The sequence below is a fragment of the Lactuca virosa genome, chromosome 3 (genome assembly GCF_052849685.1).
Source record: "Lactuca virosa cultivar CGN04683 chromosome 3, Lactuca_virosa_CGN04683_v6, whole genome shotgun sequence".
NCBI classification, from domain to species: Eukaryota; Viridiplantae; Streptophyta; class Magnoliopsida; order Asterales; family Asteraceae; genus Lactuca; species Lactuca virosa.
The window spans coordinates 90,205,870-90,232,162 of record NC_136428.1 but is presented as its reverse complement, the minus strand read 5'-3'; the positions used below and the strand labels follow the sequence as shown (position 1 = coordinate 90,232,162).

Below are 26,293 nucleotides of genomic sequence, written 5' to 3'. Positions count from 1 at the left end.
AAGAGGGAGTGGGGTGTCGGCTGTTACATCCCTTAGGGTTAGGGTTTAGAGGCTTACGATATATACCCGCCTCACATAAAACTTCTTCCCATATTGACACAACCCGCCCCTCCTCCTTTTCCTTTCATTTTAAATCCCAAATTTACCTTTTAGTCCCCAGCTTCCAAAATCTTTTCAATCTAAGCCCAATATTTACAAAACAACCCCCGTCTTCAGAAATCCTTACAAAATAAATCTTGAACTTACACTTTAACCCCTGAAGACTCAATCCTTGTCATTTGGCTTCCCGAAACCAACACCCCGCAAATTATTATTATTTAATTTGAGCTATAATAATATAAAATAATAATAAAATTTACCTCTCGGTTCCAAGTTTATTAATTAATTACTCTACTTTGTACGGGATGTTACATATCATCTTTAGACAGGCATGAAGGAATCCTTGGCAAAATTTATCTATTTGGCATTATCCAGAGGGATATCACGTGTCAATACAAAAATATTAGTAAAGCTTGATAAACAATTCAACGACAGTGAAGTCTATGCATCAAATGAGTTCATGTATATTTGTAAATAATTCTAACTTTTCATGTTTTAATTCTTATTGATTTCGTTTCTGCTAACTTGTCCCTTATTGATATTGTTTAGATGTAGTAAACTATTTGTACAAAAACACTAATCGCCTCTAGAAATTAATTTCTTAAAGAAATTATTCGCACCCGTCGCTTTGCGCAGGTAAACGGCTAGTATATATATATATATATATATATATATATATATATATATATATATATATATATATACATAAGATATGAGGTTTCATATCTTTCACCCTTTCCAAAATTTACTAATGCACTTGAACGACTCAACCTTTAAACCCTAGTTTTCGCAGAAAATTTAGATCTAAATATTCTCGAATAGAGAGGGGAATGATATCAGTTGATCGGTGGGGTGAAACTTCTTGGGGGAGCTATTAGTAGAGATGCTAGTTTCATTAGCAGCTTAGCCATAAAGAGAGCTGAAAACGTTGTGAATTTCATGCGTCTTCTCCCACAATTGTCTGACCCGCATGGTGAGCTCCTTCTACTTTGGTCTTGTATGGGTATTACTAAACTTTTGTTTAGGCTGAGGACGTGCCAACCCATTCACATGGAGGATGCGGCGTTGTTATTTGAAAACAGGTTGCGCTGGGCGATTGAGGACATTGTGGTTTGTGGTGGCCCTTTCTTTGGTGACATATGGTGGCGAATTGCTTCCTTACCCATTAGGTTTGGTGGCTTGGGTTTATACTCGGCAGTAGAGACTACCTTGTATGCTTTTGTTGACTCAAGGGCCTAAGCTTCGGTATTGCAATACCATATCTTATGGGATAGCGGAATATATGATATGGATTATGATTATTCTTGTGCCTTAGCTTCTCTGCGTAACAAGCTTCAAGACATTGACCTTAGTAGTTTTATAACAAAGGACACCGCCATCCTTAAATCCCAGAATACACTGGCGACTACCCTTTTTAGTAAAATTATCCAAGATATGAAAGTGCATTTTAACATGACGGCTCGACAGAAAGCAGTTTTCCAGTGTTTATGTGCACCACATGCTCAAGATTTTCTTCTACCTATCCCTATAGATCGGCTTGGCCAACATATGTATCCTATGGAGTATCGCACCATCCTCAAATATCGTCTCATGATTCCAATATTACCAACTGACGAGATATGTTCGGTGTGCCGCAAGGCTTGTTTGGAATCTTTTGGAGAGCATGCAGTTCATTGCAAAGATCTCGGGGTTCAAATACAGGCACGATAAGGTTAAGGATGTTTTGGTCGACATATTTAAGTGTGCTAGGGTTCTGTCAAGAAAGAGGGTCCTGTGAATGTGAATTTTTTGACTGACCCGATAAAATGAAGGTCAACCCTTAGACCGGTTGGCGTTTTGATTTTTGAATGGGTTGAAGGGAAACACGTATGGGTGGATCTTATAGGGATATCCCATCTCATAGGCTTGAGGGCTTGGGGTTTCACAGCGGGATAGACTGCATTAAAAGCTGCTACATGCAAGATCACTAAACATGAGAAATCGTGCATGGAAAATCAACACGTCTTCATACCATTGACATTTGATACATTTGGTTTCCTTGGACCGGATGCGGTAAAGGTTCTTAATAGATTACAATAAATAATGCATAACAATGTTATATCCCCTAGATCTATGGATGTAGTCTTCAAAAGAATTTGTTTTACCATACAGAAAGGCTTAGCGGCACAACTTGTTGCCCATTTTCCTTCTCATTCACTGTACTATGATAACTAAGATTGTAATTTAAATGTTAAAAGGTTTGATAAAAAAAACCATCACGTCGATCATTCCGTTGGTTTGTCGTCTCGATGGAAGAAAGGTCCACTATTCTGCTCTCCCATTACGCTAAGCTTTTCTATCTCAAATTCCCCGGTTTCGACCTCTCGTTGCTTCGAGTTCTCAAAATTGGACAATGGTACTCGTTATATTTGGTTTCCTTGTGGTCTCGCTTGGAAACTAGGGTTGAAGTTCTAGCCATTATGCCAATCATTGCTCTGGTAAGCCTGTTTTGGATTTTATATAGTTCATTTCTAATAACTTGTTTAATTTCGATTTCTGAATAAATTTTGTTTGCTATTAAATGAATGCATGATTATTTTGTAGTTTATACTTGAAGCCACTTAGTGAATTCCCGTTAAAACTTATTAGTGGTGAACTATGCAACTGAATGGATCATAATGCATTTTGGAAGTCTGGATCATTTAGTTTAGGGAGGAAGATTTAGGGCGTGTTCGAGACGGAGTGTTTGAGAGCTTCCAGCTTCTAGCGTTTGACAAAACGCTCCGTTTTGAACAGAAAGCCTCATTTGGCACTGCAAGCTTCTAGCGTTTAGTTTAAACAAAACACTCCAAATCCAAATGCTACTTCACGTAGTATTTAATAAAACGTTACAAGCTACAAGCAACCCGCTACAATTTATCCGCTACCAGCTATTTTTGCCAAACACGCCTTTAGTAGTTGAAGTATATCTGATTTTGAATTCCATTTTCTTCCTCTTAAAGTGCTTCTTTAATATGCCTGAACTTTTTGACTATTTTCATTTGAGGTTTCTTTGACAGATAAATTGAATAGTTCTGCTTGCTGATAAATTGAAGTTTTGTTTAGATAGGCTTCAAACACCCATACTTGAATCCATAAATTTAGCCACTTTATCCTTTCCCTCACTATCTCCCTTCATATATCAAATATGTAACTGATGTGAGTTCTTGAGTTTCTCGTATAGATTGATATGGAACATTTGTATTTAAAAGTCCTGTTGCTGCAGAAACTAATTTACCAATTTCTTTTCAGCCTAAAGTTTGCTTTTTGACCTTGTTCTTGTCCCGGATTTTAAATATATAATGTAATGTCTGTTAGTTTCTATTTATTATTTTTGTATGTGGTGGGTGTAGTTATGTATCTATTCCGAAGTGATTTTGGGAAAATGCTTTACACTGGTGATTTTCGTTAGGAAGTAACAAGTAAAATTACAGAGATAGGAAAGAACATGCTTCTTAGTGCTCTCAACAATCATAAAGTGGATACCCTTTACATAGATAACACTTACTGCAACCCATCATATTCATTTCCATCTCGGGAAGTTGCTGCTCAACAGGTGATGTGTTTTGTACTTCTGTTATTATTATTAGAGTAAATTACAAAAATTGTCCCTGAGTTTATCTGATTTCTTGCAATTTTGGTTCCAAAAAGTTTTCTCTTGCAATTTTGATCCTTATTTGAGTTAATATATGTTATTGTATTTAATTTCAAATTATAATATAGGATGCTTTTTAGGACCATAATCTAATTGAAAAATCTTATATCTGCAGGCGGTGAATATCATAAACTCTTATCCTGAGCATGACATCATCATTGGCATAGACTCATTAGGGAAAGATTTATTATTCTACATCTCAAACACGCTGAAAGTAAAGGTAATATTCACTATTAATCATATAGTTTCCTTATCATGTCAACAACATATGTTAGGATCAGGATCAAATTGAGTGCATGCATCTTATGCAGATTTGGGTGTGGCTGTTGAATAAACTTCTTCACACTAGGTACCTTATGCACTAAGGTAACAACAAGTAGAGAACGGAAAATAAGAAAGAAATGAGAACAGAGAATTAGCAACAAAATCTAAAAAACAAGGGAATGAGAAGATTGCTTGGAGTCTAAATATTATTGGCTTAATAAACTATTAGACTAGGAAATTCATTATTGTAAACTATGTGGTACCAAAGTGTAAATTGTGTATCTATATATACATATTATTAATGCAATATACGGAGAGAGTTTTTTGGCCAAATTCCATTATGGTATCAGAGCGCTAATTACCCTAGCCGCACTATTTTTTCCCCTTTCTCCTAAAACCTTCAATCACACATTCTCCCTGTCGCATCTCCTTCTTCTTCTTGTTCTATTTTTCTTTTTTTTTCTTTTTTTTTTCCATCAGCAACCTTCAGTACCTGTCGATTTTCTCCTCCTATTCTCATCAATTAATGGCTTCATTACATCCTGCTGTTACTGTCACAAACATCAGAAATTTCATCCCAATTATTCTGGAGATGGATGACGGGCAATACACATCATGGGTTGAATTATTCAAGATTCACTGTCGGGTACATGAAGTCATTCATCATATTCTACCGCAGGAAGCTTCTCCCTCTAAACCTGCAACAAACAAAGATAAGGAAAACGTAGATGCTATGGCCCTTCACAAACGTCATGATTCCATTGTCCTCCAATGGATTTACAGTACGATTTCAAAAGATTTGTTAATTACCATTCTAAAACCTGATTCCATAGCAGAACAAGCCTGTAAATTGTTGGAAAACATCTTCATTGACAGTAAACCTTCAAGGGCGTTGTACCTAGAAAACAAGTTCAGCAATGTCAAATTGGAATCCTTCTCTAATGTTTCTGCTTATTGTCAAGAACTCAAAACCTTGTCTGATCAACTCACCAATGTTGATGCCCCAGTTTCTAATGATCGTCTAGTTCTTCAGTTAATCAACGGGCTTGGAGACAAATTTGAAAGCCTTGCTACTATACTCCAACAATCTACACCTCTACCAGATTTCTACACCGCCCGATCAAAACTAATCCTGGAAGAAACCCGCAAGAATCATAATTTCAGCACCATCCTAACCGCAACCACCTCCAAGGCATCGACTGATACAGCAACAGCCGCCTTGAATACTCAGACAACAGCCACCACTGACCGACAACACCATCCACTGCCAACCGAACAACAGTACTGTAGTAGTAGTGTGCGCGGTCAATTCCAACAGTTTGACTATGGTGGCAGGGGCGGCACAATGGTAGAGGGGGTTGGGGACGCGGTCGGGGTCGGGGTCGCGGACGTGTAGCAAATTTTCACCAAAATTACTATCCCCAACAGCCAACAATCGGATGGAATGCCCCTTGGCAGCCACACCAATGGAACTTTCCACCCGCACCATACCCTACGAACCCGGTGAACAGTTATCAAAATAGAAATCCTAACTTTGCAGGTGTTCTTGGCGCTAATCCATATGGTTATGCAGCTTCTCAATCAAATACCCCGACCAACATTGACCAGGCGATGCATACTATGACATTAAACCCGGACCAGAACTGGTATCTCGATTCCGGTGCTACCAACCACATGTCGAATACAACAGGTAACATTTCCAATTATTTCAATAATGGTATACAAAACAATATCGTCGTTGGCAATGGTTCTCAAATACCCATCCATGGAACCGGTCACACAACCCTACAACCACCTTACCCTCCTTTAAAACTTAATAATATCCATCATGCACCTAAACCGATCAAAAACCTACTTTCAGTTCGACGTTTAACAACTGATAACCCCATTTCTATTGAATTTGATCGTTTTGGTTTTCTTGTGAAGGACTACCAGACGTGGATTCCTATCCTTCGATGTGACAACACTGGAGAACTCTATCCCCTCTCACTACCTTCTGCTCAAGTCACACCACCTTCTACCTTTGCTGCTTTGACACAAGATCTTTGGCATAAGCGTTTGGGTCACCCTAGTTCATCTTTATTGAGAGTCTTAAATAAACGCAATTTCATTTCTGTTAAGACCTTTTCAGACAAACATTTATGTCAATCGTGTGTTTTTGGTAAACATATCAAATTACCGTTTTACGATTCCGTTTCTGTTACGTGTTTACCGTTTGATATTATACATAGTGATTTATGGACCTCCCCAGTTCCTAGTTCAGGGGGTCACCGTTATTATATCCTATTTCTCGACGATTATACAAACTATCTATGGACTTACCCACTCACAAACAAGTCACATGTCTACTCCACTTTCTTAAATTTCTACAAGCTCATTAACACACAGTTTGAACGAGAAATTAAAAGTTTTCAGTGCGATAATGGAACTGAGTACAACAATAAGTCGTTTCATGATTTCTGTACTCAACACGGGATGGTTTTCAGGTTCTCTTTCCCTCACACATCCTCTGAAAATGGGAAAGCTGAACGAAAAATTCGATCAATAAACAACATTATTCGTACCCTTCTTACCCATGCCTCTCTACCACCAACTTTCTGGCATCATGCCCTACAAATGGCCACCTACATTCTCAACATCCTACCATCCAAAACCAAAAACAACTCCACCGCAACCCTACTTCTCTACAACAAACATCCCACATACACCCACCTAAGAACGTTTGGTTGTCTTTGTTATCCTCTTATTCCCTCTACTTCTATTCACAAACTTGAAAACCGATCAACACCGTGTGTATTTCTCGGGTACCCCTCCAACCATAGGGGGTATAAATGTTATGAACTCTCCACCAAAAAGATAATTATTTCTCGTCACGTTCTCTTTGATGAAAATGTTTTCCCATTTGCCAACCTTCACTCCTCGCTACCTTCCTATAACTTCCTTCACTTAAACCAATCCAGTGATCTTCATCCATGTATCTGGGAATCCGTCACCACTACCTCACCAACCCAAATGCCTCCTCCCATTCCTCCAATACCACAAACCGAAACCATCACCCCACCACAATCACCTGCTCATGCTCACACTCAAGCAACATCCACCCTCAAAACCTACACCCATCGAAATAAACCAACAGAACCTCACCCACCCCCCTAACTGAAACCCAACTGCCCCTACCATCACAACCAACACCATCATCCACCGAGCCTGTCCCTAATCCACCACCACCTACCCGTACCATGTGCACACGTAGCATGACCGGCTCATCCAAACCCAAACAAATGTTTACTCTCCATACTTTTGCACCTTTCGAGCCACTCCCCCACACCACGACTAAAGCCCTTAACAATCCCATTTGGAACCGTGCCATGACTGATGAGTTTAATGCCCTTATTGATAATAATACATGGGAATTGGTACCGATGCGTCCAAACATGAACATTATCAGGTGCATGTGGATTTTCAAACATAAAACCAAATCTGACGGATCACTTGAGCGCTACAAAGCGCGTTTGGTTTGTGATGGCAGGTCACATCAGGTTGAAGTTGATTGCGACGAGACGTTCAGTCCAGTTGTTAAACCGGCGACCATTCGAACAGTCCTCAGCATTGTGTTATCTCACCAATGGGAAATTAATCAACTGGATGTTAAAAACGCTTTTCTACACGTGCATTTAGCAGAAACGGTATACATGCATAAACCCATGGGCTTCCGAAATTCTTCTTATCCACATCATGTTTGCCGACTGAAAAAGTCCCTATACGGGTTGAAACAGGCACCTCGTGCATGGTACCAAAGATTCACAGATTATGTCACCACACTCGGATTTCGACATAGTGCTTGTGATCATTCCTTGTTCATCTACAACCATGGCAGGGATACATCATATCTTCTTTTATATGTTGATGATATAGTTCTTACCACATCATCACCGGCTCTAAAACAACATCTTATGACTCGTCTATCCAACGAGTTTTCCATGAAGGACTTGGGCCACCTTAGCTATTTCTTGGGAATTTCAGTGAAGCGGGACCCAAAAGGTTTATTTTGATCACAACAGAAATATGTCGTCGATATTCTTTTACGGGCAAATATGGCCCAATGTAATCCGGTACATACTCCTGTCGACACAGACGGGAAGCTCAGTAGCACCACAGGGGAATTGATTGCTGATCCCACTATTTATCGCAGTCTTCCTGGTGCCTTACAGTATCTCACGTTCACACGTCCAGATATTTCATACGTTGTACAACAAATTTGCATGCATATGCATGCTCCACGGACGTCACACATGAATGCTCTAAAACACATTCTAAGATACATTAAAGGTACAATTGACGTGGGATTATACTTGCATCGTAACACGACCTCCACTCTTACTGCTTATAGCGATGCTGATTGGGCCGGTTGTCCAGACACACGACGATCTACTTCTGGCTATTGTGTGTTTCTGGGTGACAACTTACTATCATGGTCATCCAAGCGTCAAACGCCCGTCTCCCGTTCTAGTGCTGAGGCAGAGTATAGAGGCGTCGCTAACGTTGTTGCAGAGGTTTGTTGGCTTAGAAACCTCCTTCTTGAACTTGGTCACCATCCGACACGCACGTCTCTAGTTTATTGTGACAACGTCAGCGCCATTTACATGTCGGGAAATCCAATTCAACATCAACGAACCAAACACATTGAAATTGATATACATTTCGTACGAGAGAAGGTTCAACGCGGTCATATCAGGGTTTTACATGTCGCATCTCGCTACCAAATAGCTGATATATTCACCAAAGGGATACCACGAGTACTTTTTAACGACTTCAGATCCAGTCTAAGCATCCGTCATCCTCCTCCTTAGACTGAAGGGGTATATTAGACTAGGAAATTCATTATTGTAAACTATGTGGTACCAAAGTGTAAATTGTGTATCTATATATACATATTATTAATGCAATATACGGAGAGAGTTTTTTGGCCAAATTCCATTATAAACTTATTCTGGAATAATAAAACAAAGGTACGTACCACCCTTACTTATACTAATTCTAAAAGAGACCTACTCCAACACAAAAACTAGGAAAAACTTAATAAAAAATAAACTTTCCTATTTTACCATTTGAAGTTTTGAACTACAAATCCATATTTGACTCAAAGCGATTATCCCAACAGTGGCCAGAGCGATTACAGACATTGCAAATTCTAGGATTACATTACAACTTCACAACCAAAACTACTTTAACAAGAATACGAGCTGTCCCTCGTTACAGTTTTAGCATTGAAACCGTAGAAGGACTAAATACCATGCGTCCCACCATTGGCATCATGCCATCTGGCCTTCCATGGGCACTAAATAAAAATAAATCTTCTTGCGGTGTGAAGACAGTAGAGATGGTCTGGATCAGTCTTCCTTGATTTGGATACGGGAAATAGATATAGAAATAAAACTGAAAAACAGCATGATTACATCTACACAGTTGTGTATTCTGATCTTGTTTCACAGAGATAGTGGAGTTTGTTAAGTTCATATGCCCAACTCAAATGAAAGGTATTGTGTCTTCATCATCTTCTTATGTTGATCCTTGTTACCATCTTCGCCACATCTATGGAACATCGAGTTTATATGAAAAATATATGGTTGAGGAAGATAGGGAAAGAGTTAGAGGCAAATGTATGTCTGATGAAAAGTTAAAGAGAAAAAGGATCAAACATTATCATTCAAGCTTTTGTAAAAGTAGGGTCAGTTTGTTAAGAAGGTTTAAATGTGGTGTGAAGTTAAGTAATGAAGAGTATTGTGATGATTAAACTATGTACTGTTTGTGCTTAAATAGGTTAGTGACTGTAAATCTGTACTGTATATGTGCAACTTGGAAAAAGCGTATGGAAATAAAAAAATGAATATATTTGGACTTAAAAAATTTTGAGCAGTTATTTACGTTCTTAGAAATGGAATGGTTGGATCCTTCTACATGAGTTTATGACATGGTTGATTGGGCTTTTCTTCAGTCCTTTTTGGCATCCATGTCGGTTATGATCTGGTGGTTTGTGATGTGTGTTACATCGACATCTTTCTCTTTTAGCATTGATGGTGAGGTTCATGGTTTCTTCAAAGGGAAAAATGAGACATGGTATAAGCTTGGTTGGAACTGATGGAGATGACAAAGATGTCAAGTCCCACCAAGTAGAAAATTTAAGCTTGTATTTATACTGTTGGATATGACTTGTCCAACATATGAAAGGAATTGGAATGGAGAAGTATTATAAATTATATTGACTGACTTGTACAGTTATTATTCCAAGTGGGTTTAGCAAGTTAGACTACTATTTTTGTTGACTAGAAACCAATTAAGAACTTCACCTAAGGGCTCAAATGTGAGTTGTATAAAATCCAATCCTGGTGCTTTGTTTCTGCATATGATACAATACCTGTCATCTCTGTTTCTCTCTATATCTATATATATATATATATATATATATATATATATATATATATCTCACTTTCCAAACTTTTTACAAGTCATGTGCTTGTTCAAAGAAATAAGTATAGTGAGGTTTGTGGTCCTCCTGTATTTCACTTTATCCATCACCATCTCATCTGGAGCCAACACCATCTCTGCAAACCAGTCTCTGTCTGGAGACCATACAATCATATCCGAAGGTGAACAATTCGAGCTGGGTTTCTTCAAAGCAGGCAACTCTTCCAAGTATTACATAGGCATATGGTATTATAAGAAGCTCTATTTCAATCTTCCCACCATAGTTTGGGTGGCAAACAGAGAAACACCCATCTCTGATAGATTCCGTTCAGAATTAAAAATCATTGATGGTAATTTGGTGCTCTTGAACGAGTCCAAGTTCCAGATTTGGTCCACAAACGTCACCACCCCCACCACCACTTTGAAGTCTGCAATAGCTGTTCTTCGTGATGATGGTAACTTAGTTTTGAGTAACAGCTCCAATTCAGTTGAACCTATTTGGCAAAGTTTTGATCACCCAACGCATACTTGGTTGCCTGGTGCTAAATTTGGTTATGATAATAGAACAAAAAAGAACCAGGTTCTTACATCATGGAGAAGCAAAGACGATCCTGGTGTAGGACTCTTCTCTTTCGAGCTTCAACCGTCTAGTAATGAGTATGTAATCAAGTGGAATGGCTCCCACCAATATTGGATAAGTGGTGCATGGAATGGGAAAACATTTGACTTATTGCCTGAAATGAGGTTGAATTATATTTACAATTTCAGCTACCATACGAACGAGAATGAGAGTTACTTCACTTATTCTTTGTATAATCCTTCCATTATATCTAGAAATATAATGGATGTTTCTGGTCAAGTTCAGCAACTAACATGGTTGGAAGCTACCAAAGAGTGGAATTTATTTTGGTCTCAACCTAGAACGCAGTGTGAGGTCTATGCTTTGTGTGGGGCTTTTGGGAGTTGCAGCCAATCAGCATTACCTTTCTGTAGTTGCTTGACTGGCTTCAAGCCTAGATCTGAGAGTGATTGGAATCAGAGTGATTTTTCGGGTGGATGTGTACGAAAAACCGATTTACAGTGTGGGAGAAACGTGGAAAAGGCTGATTTTCTCAAGATTACAGTCAAGAGTTTGCCTCCAAATAAATCCATGGCAGTTGGGAGTGCTGGAGAATGTGGTACAACCTGTTTGAACAGTTGCTCATGTAATGCATACTTTTTTGTTGATAATCAGTGTTCGGTTTGGGATGGAGATCTCCTGAACCTCTCGGAAGACAATGATAGTGGGAAAACAATCTTTGTCAAAGTCGCTTCTAAAGATCTTCCACATCATAAAAAGACTAATTGGGTCACCGTGGGTGCTGTTGTTGGGTTTGTAGGAGGTGTGGTTTTTCTCTCGGGTCTAATTGTGCTTTTAATTTATAATAAAAAGAGGATATTGGTGGGTAAGACGAGAATGGAGGGATCATTGGTGTCATTTGTCTACAAAGATTTACAAATTGCCACAAAAAATTTCTCGGACAAATTAGGAGGAGGTGGTTTTGGCTCTGTTTTCAAGGGTGTACTGCGTGATTCATCAATTGTGGCAGTGAAAAAGCTGGAAAGCATCAGCCAAGGAGAGAAACAGTTCAGGAGCGAAGTCAGCACAATCGGTACGATCCAACATGTTAATCTTGTACGCCTTCGTGGGTTTTGTGCACAAGGTAACAATAAGCTGTTGGTATATGATTACATGGCAAACGGTTCTCTGGACACCCATCTTTTCCATGGAAAGCAAGTTCTAAACTGGGAAACGAGGTATCAGATTGCACTTGGAACTGCAAGAGGCTTGATTTATCTTCATGAGAAGTGCAGAGACTGTATCATTCACTGTGACATAAAGCCAGAAAACATTCTTTTAGATGCCGAATTCTGTCCAAAAATTGCAGATTTTGGTCTGGCAAAGCTTGTTGGTCGAGACTTTAGTAGGGTTTTGACAAGTACAAGGGGGACAATAGGATATCTTGCACCAGAATGGTTATCAGGGGTGGCTGTCACAGCCAAAGCAGATGTTTATAGCTATGGAATGATGCTTTTTGAATTGGTTTATGGTAAGAGAAATGCAGAACCATCTGAAGATTCAAGGAGTAAATACTTCCCTGGTTTGGTCGCAAATGTTCTTATAGATGGATCTGATGTCCTTAGCCTGCTAGACACTAGGTTAAATAGGGAAGAAGCTTGTGTTGAAGAAGTGACAAAAATATGCAAAGTTGCGTGTTGGTGCATCCAAGATGAGGAGGAGAGAAGGCCTACCATGAGTCTGGTGGAACGGATTCTTGAAGGGGTTTTGGATGTGGAGATGCCTCCAGTACCCCAGATCTGTCACTATAATTAACATTCATTGGACGTGGTGATTTCCAGTCCAACACATCATCTTCTTCAAGGCAATTAATTCTCTTTATTGTCTCTGTTATATTCATATTAGACATAATATCGTTGTAAAATAAATAAGTATTATCATTATTATGAAAATGCGACCAATAGATGGTCTCGTAACTATTCTAATAGTAAGTGGGTAGGTACTCAAGTTTGAATTGACTTTGCTAAAAACGAATTTTGGTCATAATCTTGGAAATGAGTTGTTCTTAGTTCTTAGTGTGACCCTTCATTCACGGTGTATCTTTTGTCAAAGTCACGATAACGACCTATCTTTTGTATGTAGCTTTCATTTACCGTTTAATTTGAAAATTGAAATCAAAAGTAGCAAACCCTACTTATGCTACTTTTTAAATATAGTAAATTATGGAAGAGAAATTAAATATCCTCCTACCTTTTGATCCTACTAATCCTCCTACTCATTTAAATGATGACATGTGTCATATTAGTATCCTAAAATATCATTAAATCTCATTAAATGAGCATTAAATATTACACATGTCACCATTTCATTGGGTAGGAGGATATGTAGGAACAAAAAGTAGGAGGATATTTAATTTCTCATTATGGAAATATTCACATGGTTGGCACAAGGTCAAAAATTTAGTCAAAGTTTCAAAAAAAAATTACTCTGATAACTATTACCCGTTGTCCATCAACTTTGGTCATTTTTTAAAAGAATTTTTTTTTTCATCTTTGGACCAAAAATTACAAAATTAGCTTGATATTTGTGTGTTTGTGATTTAATGGTATAAGATAATGCCAATAGTTATGCTTGGAAAATATTTATGGTGAGTTCTATATTAAGGTGGAGGGTATCCATATTCTTCCAATCCACTTGTCATATTATTGTTATATCAACTTTTATCTCTCATCTTTCTTCCATCGTTCCAATCCTACAACTATGGATAAACATGAGTCGGTTTGGGTTGGTTTTGACCTAAAACCAAACCCAAAACTGATTTATCAGTTTTCAGAAAACTAAAACCCAACCCAACCAAAAACCAATGGTTTCGGTTAGGGATGAGCATTTGGACCGGGGAACCGACCAGAACTGGAATCTGATAGAACCGATCGGGCCGGGACCGGGATGATATTCTTGTGGATTTTTGAAACCGGGAACCGGTAGGAACCGAAACCGGTAGAATCGGCAAAAGCCGGAACCATATGTTGCTATTTCTCAAGGACCTGTTCCAACATTGAAGACACGGCAAGAACCGGTAGAACCGGCGGTCCGGTTTGGTTCCTATTTTCCAGCAAGTTCGTTTCCCGGGCCAGTTCTGATGCTCATCCCTTGTTTCGGTTTCTCTGTTTTCGGGTTTTCTCTTGCTTGGTTTCAGGTTGGTTGGTTTTAAACCATAAATCTTAAACTTAACAACTCAGTCACCAATTAACAAAAGAGTTAGGTTCAGACTAACTAATTCTCTAAGATTATGAGTAGTCTTCAAAGAAATAAGTATAGTGAGGTTTCTGGTCCTCGACCTCGTGTATTTCAATTTATCCATCACTATCTCATCTGGAGCCAACACCATATCTGCAAACCAGTCTAGTCTCTGTCTGGAGACTGTACAATCATATCCGAAGGTGGACAGCTTGAACTGGGTTTCTTCAAAGCAGGTAAGTCTTCCAAGTATTACATAGGCATCTGGTATAAAAAGGTCTCTTCCAATCCTCCCACCATAGTTTAGGTGGCAAACAGAGAAACACCCATCTCTGATAGATTCCGTTCAGAATTAACAATCATTGATGGTTATTTGGTGCCCTTGAATGAGTCCTTCTAGATTTGGTTCCCACCACCACTTTGAAGTCTGCAATAGCTGTTCTTCTTGATGATGGTAACTTAGTTTTGAGAGACGGTACTATTAGTAGAACATATCTCCATATATATTTGTATTTATTGTAAATTGATAGTGATTAGACATTTCCTAGAATAACTCTTTGTATATCCCTGTAATCTCTCCTATTCCTGCTGTATATATAGAGGGCTTCTCATATCAATAAGATCATCAAGATTCATAGAATTACATGGTATCAGAGATAAGAGCTCAGCACCGTTTCTGAACCTTCTGCAACAGCTACAACTGTGTAGTCTCTACCCTTCTCTCCCTACAAGTCACTACCCTTTCCCTATGGGTGACAAATCCGATCCTAACACCACCAAAACCATCCATCCCGTTTACACTGCTACAAACATTCAAAACAAAGTCAGAATTCTAGATGGAAAGAAGGTAACCTACTCCTCTTGGGCTAAGCTTTTCAAACTTCATGCTCGTGGATACAAGGTCCTCTCCCACATTAATGGAACCGCACCCCCAGCCAAAACAGATCAAGACTATGAGTCTTGGTCTGAGATTGACGCCATTGTTCTTCAATGGATCTACGGGACACTCTCTGACGATCTCCTCACCCGTGTTCTTGAACCGGATTCAACAGCTTACGAAGCTTGGATCTGAATACATAATATTTTTCTCAATAACAAAGGTTCTAGGGTTGCTGCTCTTGAACACGAATTCAACAATTTGACTCTTCGTGCGATGCCCTCTCTTGAAGATTATTGTCAAAGATTGAAAGAACTCGCTGATCAACTCAACGATGTTGATTGTCCGGTGAATGAAAAACGCCTCGTACTTCAGTTTGTTCTAGGCCTTTCCACTGAATACGACCTGGTCGGTGCGTATGTCAATCAAACTCTGCCCCCATGGGAGACTGCGTGCTCTATGCTCCAGCTAATCGGCGTGGATCTCAACCTAATCCACCAAGATCTCAATGGCCCAATCCCCCACAAATACCTTATTGGGCTGCTGCCCCCTGGTGGACTACACCTCCTTGTCCTTATCCAACTATGCCCGGATGGGCTTCTCCATGGAACAGCCCACAAAACCGCTAACCCAATAACCAGACTAGCTATGCACAACAAGCTCATCTCACTGATATCAATCCTCTTGAACCAACATAACTTGGAGCGGCTTTTAACACCATGACCTTGGAGCCAAATGACAATCAATGGTACATGGATACAGGCGCCACCACTCACCTTACCGCTGATGCAGGTAAAATTTCTACCCCTTCTGTGTCATCTATTAAATCTGTTTTTGTTGGGAATGAAAATTGAGTGCCGGTATTAGGATCAGGTCATTCGACCTTACCCTACCCCACTAAACCCATCCATCTTAAAGACATTTTACACACACCCGGTATAATTAAAAACCTCGTTTCCGTTCATAAATTCACCCGTGATAATCTGATATCTGTCGAATTTGACCCTTATGGTTTATCTGTGAAGGACTACAAGAGTGGGAAACTACTGACGAGGCACAATAGCTCCGGGGATCTTTACCCAATCAACGCTCCAACAAATTTATCTTTTTTTGTTTCCTCTAATTCCATGTTTTGGCATAACAGACTCGAACATCCGGGCCATCATGTAATGGACTTCCTTAGTTCTAATAAAATTATTTCTTGCAATAAACTTGATCATTCATTTGTATGTAACTCATGTCAACTCGCCAAACACAAAAGACTCCCATTCACCGACTCCACATCAACCACACTTTAACCATTTGATCTCGTCCATGCTGACTTATGGACCTCTCCCTTACCAAGAAAAAGTGGCCATAAATATTATCTTCTCATTATTGATGACGACACACACTATACATGGGTCTTTCCTTTAAAATTTAAATCTGAAACCTATGCCAAATTCAAACACTTTCACAAATTCATCCAAACACAATTCCACAAACATATAAAAACTTTCTAGTGTGACAAAGGAGGCGAATTTGACAACCACCACTTCAACCAATTCGCCTCAACCATCGGCCTTCATATCCGCTTCTCTTGCCCACACACCTCCCAACAAAATGGGAAAGCTGAACGCATAATTCGTCGTATCAACGAACTCATGCTCACTCTTCTTACCCATGCTTCCTTCCCACCTACATTTTGGGTTGACGCCCTCCATACAGCTGCCTACCTTCACAATGTCTTACCCACCAAACTACTCAACTTCCACACTCCAACTTCCGCACTCTACCAAAAACACCCTACATATGACCACCTACGGGTCTTCGGTTGTGCATGCTACCCCAACCTCACTGCCACCCGCCCACATAAACTCTTCCCAAAATCCACCGCCTGTGTGTTCCTCGGATACCCGACCAACTATCGGGGTTATCGATGCCTTGACTTATCCACCGACAAGATCCTCCTCTCTCGTCACGTCACATTTGATGAAACATCATTCCCTTTCTCTATTCAAAACCCATAACCTAATTATTCTTTCCTAGACACCGATCCCTCACCCATTATATATCAAAATCCTCAATCCCCTCCTCAACATACCTTTCCACCTTCACACAACCCCAACCCCAGCCCCGATACTGAAGCTCCAACAACCACTCCTCCACCCGGAAATCATCCACCTGAAACAACCCCAGTGAATCCCATATCTCCATCCACAACAAACGCCACATCCTTCCCCATAACATATTCCAGACGGCCACCACATCACCCATCAAACACTCCTCCACCTACCTCCACCCACACCATGACCACATGCTCCAATGCCGAAATCATAAAACCTAAAACCCAATTCTACCTTCACACCACTTCCACTGACCCAACCATTTCGCCCCTACCCAAATCCTATAAAATGGCATTATCTGATCCTAACTGGCACCGGCACTCAGCTATGACCAACGAATACAAGGCTTTAATAGACAATCACACATGGGATCTATTGCCTCGACCAAACGATGCTCATGTTATACGCTGTATGTGGCTATTTCTGCACAAGTTTCATGCTGATGGGACTCTTGAAAGATATAAAGCACACGTAGTCATCAAAGGAAAAAGACAACAAGTAGGCGTTGACTGTGATGAGACCTTTAGTCCTGTGGTAAAACCTACCACGATATGAACCGTTCTTAGCCTTGCTGTGTCACGATCTTGGCCTATTCACCAGCTGGATGTAAAGAATGCATTCCTACATAGGACATAAATGAAACAATCTATATGTTCCAGCCACCCGGGTTTGTCGATACCAAAAACCCAACATAGGTTTGCCGCTTACAGAAATCATTATACGGTCTTAAACAGGCCCCACGAGCTTGGTACCAAATATTTGCAACATTCATCCAAACATGTGGATTTAAAAGCACCACCTCCCTTTTTGTCTACAAGCATGGACACCAAATGGCATATCTTTTACTATATGTAGATGACATCGTCCTCGCTGCCTCAAGTGAATCCCTTCTTCGGCGTTTCATTGGTCTATTGTCTAAAGAATTTGCTATGACTGACCTCGGCCAACTTCATCACTTCCTCGGCATCCAAGTTCAACATCAAAATGGTGGTCTCTTTCTCTCTCAAGCTCAATACAACAACGACACCTTAACACGTGCCAACATGAAAAACTGCAAACCAAGTACCACTCCTGCCGACATGGGCTCCAAGCTTAGCCGCACTGCTGGCCAACCAATGTCCGACCCCTCTCTCTACCGCAGCTTAGCTGGTGCTCTCCAATATCTCACTTTCACACGACTAGATATCGCATATGCCGTCCAACAAGTGTGTCTCTTCATGCATAATCCACATGAACCACACTTCAATTTTCTCAAACGCATTCAGCGGTATCTCAAAGGAACCAGCAACCACGGTCTACACATCACTCCTTCTAAATCTGATAAAACTTACTGGGTATTCTGATGCAGATTGGGGAGGGTGCCCGGATTCCCGACGCTCAACTTCTGGGTACTGTGTCTTCCTCGGTTATAACCTGGTCTCTTGGTCATCTAAACGTCAACCCACAATCTCTCGTTCTAGTGCTGAGGCAAAATACAAAGGGGTCGCAAACACTGCAGCTGAAACAACTTGGCTACGCAACTTGCTTCTCGAGTTACACCTTCCAGCACGCCAAGCCACAATTATTTATTGTGACAATATCTCAACCGTTTATCTCACACAAAACTCCGTACAACGCCAACGCACAAAACATGTTGAAATTGATATTCACTTTGTCTGAGAAAAAGTACGCATGGGTTCTCTTCGAGTTCTCCATGTTCCGGCATATTACCAATATGCCGATATCTTCACAAAGGGATTACCAATATGCCGAGTTCTCCATGTTCCGGCATATTACCAATATGCCGATATCCGACCAGCTACAGTTTCGACTGCGGGGGACTATTAGTAGAACATATCTCCATATATATTTGTATTTATTGTAAATTGATAGTGATTAGCCATTTCCTAGAATAACTCTTTGTATATCCCTGTAATTTCTCCTATTCCTGTTGTATATAGAGAGGGCTTCTCATATCAATAAGATCATCAAGATTCATAGAATTACAGGTACTTCAAATTCAATTGAACCTTTTTGGCAGAGTTTTGACCACCCAACTGATACTTGGTTGCCTGGTGCTAAACTTGGTTATAATAATATAACAAAAACGAGCCAGGTTCTTACATCATGGAGAAGCAAAGAAGATCCTGGTGTAGGACTCTTCTCTTTGGAGCTTAACCCATCTAGTAATGAGTATGTAAGCAAGTGGAATGGGTTCCAACAATATTGGACAAGTGGGACATGGAATAGGAAAGTTTTTGACTTGATACCTGAAATGAGGTTGAATTTCATTTATAATTTCAGCTATCATACAAATGAGAATGAGAGCTACCTCACTTATTCTTTGTATAATACTGCCATTATATCTTGATTTATAATGGATATTTCTGGACATACACAACAACAAACATGGTTGGAAGCTACCAAAGAGTGGAATTTGTTTTGGACTCAACCTAGAACACAGTGTGAGGTCTATGCTTGGTGTGGGGCTTTTGGGACTTGCTGGCAGACTGAATTACCGTTTTGTAATTGCTTGACTAGCTTCAAGCCAAGACCAGAGAGTGATTGGAATCAGTGATTGGAATCAGAGTGATTGCTCTGGTGGGTGTGTGAGAAAAACTGATTTATAGCAAGATTTTTTTATGATTAAAGCCAAGAGCTACCCACCTTCAAATATAACTCTGGACCTTGGGAGTGCTGGAGAATGTCGTACCACCTGTTTGACCAGCTGCTCATGTAATGCTTACTCTTTTGTCAACAATCATTGTTCGGTTTGGTTTGGAGATCTCTTCAACCTCTCGGAACACAATGATAGCGGGAAAACAATCTTTCTCAAAGTCGCTTCTAAAGATCTTCCACATCACAAGAAGAGTAATCCGGTTAACATGGGTGCTGTTGTTGGGTTTGTAGGAGGTGTGGTTTTTGTCTTGGGTGTAAATTTGGTCTTGATCTATAGAAAAAAGAGGATAACATTATCGGTGGGTAAGACGAGAATGGAGGGATCATTGGTGGCATTTGCATACAGAGATTTAAAAATAGCTACTAAAAACTTCTCCAACAAATTGGGAGGAGGTGGATTTGGTTCCGTGTTCAAGGGGGTACTGCATGATTCGTCGATTGTGGCAGTGAAAAAGCTTGAAAGCATCAGCCAAGGAGAGAACCAGTTCAGGAGCGAAGCCAGCACAATCGGAACCATCCAACACGTTAATCTTGTACGTCTTCGTGGGTTCTGTGCTCAAGGTAACAATAAGTTGTTGGTTTATGATTTCATGGCAAACGATTCTCTAGACACCCATCTTTTCCGTGGAAAACAAGTTCTAAACGGGGAAACGAGGTATCAGATTGCACTTGGAACTGGAAGAGGCTTGGTTTATCTTCATGAGAAGTGCAGAGACTGTATCATTCACTGTGACATAAAGCCAGAATACATTCTCTTAGATGCCGAATTCTGTCCTAAAATTACAGATTTTGGTCTGGCAAAGCTTGTTGGTCGAGGCTTTACTAGGGTTTTGACAAGTACAAGGGGGACAATAGGATATCTAGCACCAGAATGGTTATCATATTGGATATTGTTATTTTATTGCTTATCTTTATCTAGTATTAGATTAGTATTAGATTATTCCTTCCATAGCTTAGTCTGACTTTTTCATGTTTTGGTTATTCTCCTTTTTCTCCCTGTACATGGATTCTATTTATAGGGCATGTTGATGATCAATAAAGGGACTTTGATTCATTCGCAGAATAATACTATAGAATTCTATATGGTATCAGAGCATGAATCTGAGACCTAAAAACATACATTGCTTCCGCTAGAAGAATGACGGGAGGAGCAGCCAAAGACAAAGATATCGGAGAAGGTTCTGGTGGCGGGATCGATCATAATTCGCCATATTATCTTCATCCTTCAGACGTACCAAAACAACTTCATGTCAATGAAGTTCTATCAGATTCCAATTTTAATGATTGGAGCCAAGAGATGAAAAACTTTCTATTCGCCAAAAACAAAATTGATTTTGTCGATGGAACCCTTCAAAAACCAGAAAAGGGAAAACCAGATTACATGCCTTGGATGAGGTGCAACTCGATGGTAAAGGGATGGCTCACCACCGCGATGGAAAAGGGAATTCGGTAAGGAGAGTTCTTCAAGAGCCTTTGAATTAAAAAAAAATTATCTGCAACTAGACAAGAAGGTTCGTTTGTTTCCACTTATTATACTAATTTACGCTCACTTTAGGATGAAACGTCATCCATAGTGCTCTTCCCAAAGTGTTCATGCAATAATTGCTCATGCAAAGTTGGAAAGAGACTTAGCGAGTATCAAGAGAAAGAACGCCTATACCAATTCCTTATGGGATTAGATGGAGAGTTCTTTGGTATCAAAACGCAAATCCTAGCCACTAAACCGATACCCTCGCTTAGCACCGTGTATCATCTAGTAGCTGAAGATGAAAGACAAAGGACGATTTCCAATGACAAAAAAACACCTGTTGAGCCGACGGCTTTTAAAACATTCAAAGGCCGAAACACAAACTTTGATTTAGCAAAAGAAAAGAGTGTTCCCAAGACACTCAAATACAAGAAAGATGAGCATTGCACTCACTGCAATAAAAATGGCCATAAACGTGAGGGGTGTTTTAAGCTTGTTGGGTATCCAAACTGGTGGCCCGGAAAGAAGAATGAGAAGCCCAAGACAATGGCAGCCCATGTTGAAGTGGAAGAGAGCCCGATACCTGAACTTACCAAAGAACAGTATCAAATGTTCATCAATCACTTCAAGAATTCAAGTATTAATGAAAAACCGCCTCGAAGTGCCAACATGGTTGGTAAACATGATTGGATCATTGATTCAGGTTGTACTGAACACATTACCTCTACTCCTATTTTACTTACTAACAAAAGGGCCACACACTTTGAACCTCCTTTTATAATACCTAATGGTGATGCCATTCCTTTAGAGGGAAAAGGAGATTGTACCATTTCAGGGGGAGTGAAAATTAATGGGGTTTTATGTGTACCAAAGTTCAAATGCAATTTACTTTCAGTTAGCCGTATCACTAAAGATCTCCAATGTGCTGTAACTTTCTTCCCTGATTTTTGTGTTATGCAGAAACTCAACACGAGGAGCTTGATTGGATCGGGTAGACGCCAAGGGGGATTGTACCGAATGGGGATGACCGGAGACAGAAGAGCCATGACTGTTATGACATACACTTGGCACAGAAGGTTAGGACACGCCTCAAAGGGAAAGCTATCAAAAGTAGATTTAATTAACAACAATTTCATTGATTTTAGTAATAAAGTTTGTGACTCATATGCTAAGGCTAAAATTATTAGAAACTCTTTTCCTGTTAGCATTAATAAGACTAATCATACCTTTGAGTTAATACATTGTGATATCGGGGGGGGGGGGGGTGGTTATCGGATACCTTCCTACATAAATGCCAATTATTTTCTCACTATACTTGATGACTATAGTAGAGCTGTTTGGGGTTTTCTCATTAAGCACAAAAACAACGCTAGTGAATGTCTTATAAATTTTCACAAGATGATAAGAGTTCAGTTTGACAAACACATTAAGAGAATTAGATGTGACAATGGTGGTGAATTTACCTCCAATTTCATGCGTGATTTCTATAATAAAGAGGGCATATTGCTTGAAACCACTTGCCCACATACGCCACAACAAAATGGCGTTGTGGAAAGAAAATATCGACACTTATTAGAAACTGCACGTGCAATTCAGTTTCAAGCAAATATTCCAAAGAGGTTTTGGGGAGAGTGCATCCTCACGGCTGCTTATATAATCAATAGACTCCCTTCAAAGGTCATTAAAAACAAAACTCCCTATGAACTTGTTTGGAATTCTAAACCACGGTATGAACACATGAAAATATTTGGGTGCCTCGCGTACCACAAAAACAACAACACGAAGGGAGATAAATTCGCTTTAAGAGGAAGACCTAGTATATTTTTGGGTTACCCACAAGCTACTAAGGGTTACAAAATTTTTGACATTGATTCTAGAAAAATTGTTGTGAGTGGGATGTAGTTTTTGATGAAAATGTGTATCCTTTCAAAGATACACAAGGTGACATTCAAGGTGATGATGACTTACCAATTAAATTTCAAGAAGGCATGTGTGAAGGAAGTAAACACCGTGACAAAAATTTGCATGTAAATCATAATGATTTGCTGGAAACCGACTAGCAACATGTTGAGTATACTAGTTCGCTGGAGTCCGAGAGTTCCAACACTTTTGGTAGCCTAGCGCCGCAAGCAAGCACATATGTACCAAGTAGCCCAACTCCAAGCATAAGCCCAAATGCGCCTTCTACTACCAGCCCATCAGGCAATTCGGATTTTAATTCAGAACCAGCCCAACATATGCATATTAATCTAAAAAATCCAAGCAGAAGTGTTAGAGCAAAAACGCAACCACAAAAATTTCGAGATTACTTCGTACAACTTCCCCCTTCGGTCAGTCATCAACAACCTGTTTCCGATCAAGAGACCTCGACGGTACATCCTCTTTCTCATTTTGTTTCTTATAAAAAAATTTCTAATAAACATGTTGCTTATCTTGTGGCCATTACGTCTAATAAAGAGGCTACTACCTTCTTAGAAGCCTCACAAAATCCTCACTGGCGTGATGCAATGAAACGAGAAGTTAAAGCACTTCTTGATAATGACACTTGCACTCTAACGTACCTTCCTGAAGGAAAATGAGCCATTGATTCAAAGTGGATTTATAAGATAAAGTTCAAACGAAATGGTGAAATTGAAAGATACAAAGCACGACTAGTAGCGAAAGGGTTTACTCAAATGGAAGGTGTCGATTACCATGATACATTTGCACTGGTGGCTAAACTAGTAACAGTTCGTATTTTATTGGCAGTTGCAGCTAAGAAGAATTGGTTTATTCACCAACTTGATGTGAATAATGCTTTCTTGCATGGAGATCTTAAGGAAGAGGTTTACATGCAGGTTCCTCAAGGGTTTGCAAAGGAAAACGAAACATGTGTCTGTCGATTAAAGAAGTCAATCTATGGGTTAAAGCAAGTTTCACGCAACTGGTACCAAAAATTCACCACCTTTCTTTTGAGAATGGGGTTTTGTCAGTCTAAAGCAGATCACTCTTTGTTCTTATGGGATAAAAGGGGAGTTTACATGGCTGTTCTCATTTATGTTGATGATGTGAGAATTGTTGGAAACAAATTGGATAGTATTCAACAAGTTAAAGTGCAACTGCATGAAGCTTTTAGTATCAAGGATTTAGGTGAACTTAAATACTTTCTTGGTATTGAGGTTGCAAAAACTGATAAGGGGCTTGTCTTGAGTCAAAGAAAGTATGTCTTGGATATCCTTAAAGATAATGGCATGTTAGGTTCTAAACCTAGTCCGTTTCCTATTGAACAGAATTTGAAACTTGATCGTTGTGAGAATGAAGATAAGGTTAATGCAAAAAAATATCGTCGGCTTATTGGACGCTTGTTGTATCTACAAGCCACGCGACCTGATATTACATATTCGGTTAATGTTTTGAGTCAGTTTCTTGCTGATCCTCGACGTAGTCACTTAGATGCTTTACACCGTGTGTTACGATACTTAAAAGGCACAGTTGGACAAGGTGTTCTTTTACCGAAAAGTGGAGATTACGTGTTGATAGCCTTTTCTGATTCTGATCGGCTAGGATGTCCATACACACGTCGTTCCCGGACTGGTTATCTGATTATGTTAGGTGGTGCCCCGGTTTCTTGGAAAACTAAGAAACAATCGGTGGTCTCACGATCTTCAGCCGAGGTAGAATACCGAGCGATGGCTTCGACATTTAGCGAGGTTATTTGGATTCGTTGGTTGCTTAGAGTTTTACAAGTTAATGTGCATGAACCTACTACTCTTTTTTGTGACAATCAAGCCGCCAGACACATTGCCAATAATCCCGTTTTTCATGAACGCACGAAGCATGTTGAAATGGATTGTTTTTTTGTTCGTGAGCGAATTGTTTCAAAGGTGATTTTGCCCATGCAAATTAATACCAAAATGCAAGTTGCTGATTTACTCACTAAGGGTCATGGTGCAGCTCAGTTTCAATTCCTTCTTGGCAAGATGAGCATTGTCAATTTACATGCTCCATCTTGAGAGGGAGTATCGGATATTGTTATTTTATTGCTTATCTTTATCTAGTATTAGATTAGTATTAGATTATTCCTTCCGTAGCTTAGTCTGACTTTTTCGTGTTTTGATTATTCTTCTTTTTCTCCCTGTAGACAGATTCTATTTATAGGGCATGTTGATGATCAATAAAGGGACTTTGATTCATTCTCTGAATAATACTATAGAATTCTATATATCAGGGGTGGCTGTCACAGCCAAAACAGATGTTTATAGCTATGGAATGATGCTTTTTGAATTGGTTTATGGTAAAAGAAATGCATAACCATCTGAAGATTCAAGGAGTAAGTACTTCCCTGGTTTGGTCGCAAGTGTTCTTATAGAGGGAGGTGATATCCTTAGCGTACTAGACAGTAGGTTAAACAGGGAAGCTTGTGTTGAACAAGTGACAATAATTTGCAAAGTTACGTGTTGGTCAATTGGTGCATCCAAGATGAGGAAGAGAGAAGGCCTACCATGAGTTTGGTGGAACGGATTCTTGAAGGTGTTTTGGATGTGGACATGCCTCCGATACCCAAGATCTGCCACTATAATTATTTATAGTGTGACATTGTAGTCACTCACATTAGAAATAATATTGTTGTAAAATAAACGTGTAGTCGACTTTTTTTGTTGCAAATAAATGATCTTTATTCTGAAAATGCAACCAATAAATGGTCTCTTAACCATTGAAATACCAAGGCCCCGTTTCTTTTTTTATTTGTATTAAGTATTGAATTTATAAAGTATACTCATCAATTGATAATGATATCTGAATTGATGAAGTATTGTTGATATAAACATTATTTTTTTTTACTAAATGCACTCTCTGAGTTCAAGTAATTGACCTCTTTACACTCATTTAAAAGTAACAAGTAACAAAA

The 26,293-nt window shown here is 39.5% G+C and overlaps 3 pseudogenes; all 3 read left to right on the top strand.

Moving 5' to 3' along the window:
- The first annotated feature begins 1,149 nt into the window (after positions 1 to 1,149).
- Positions 1,150 to 9,857, top strand: LOC145163809 (uncharacterized; annotated as a pseudogene).
- A 679-nt stretch (positions 9,858 to 10,536) lies between these two features.
- On the top strand, positions 10,537 to 13,197 carry LOC145166158 (G-type lectin S-receptor-like serine/threonine-protein kinase At2g19130 pseudogene; annotated as a pseudogene).
- A 1,002-nt stretch (positions 13,198 to 14,199) lies between these two features.
- LOC145163808 (G-type lectin S-receptor-like serine/threonine-protein kinase At2g19130) lies at positions 14,200 to 25,973 on the top strand (annotated as a pseudogene).
- The last annotated feature ends 320 nt before the right edge of the window (positions 25,974 to 26,293 follow it).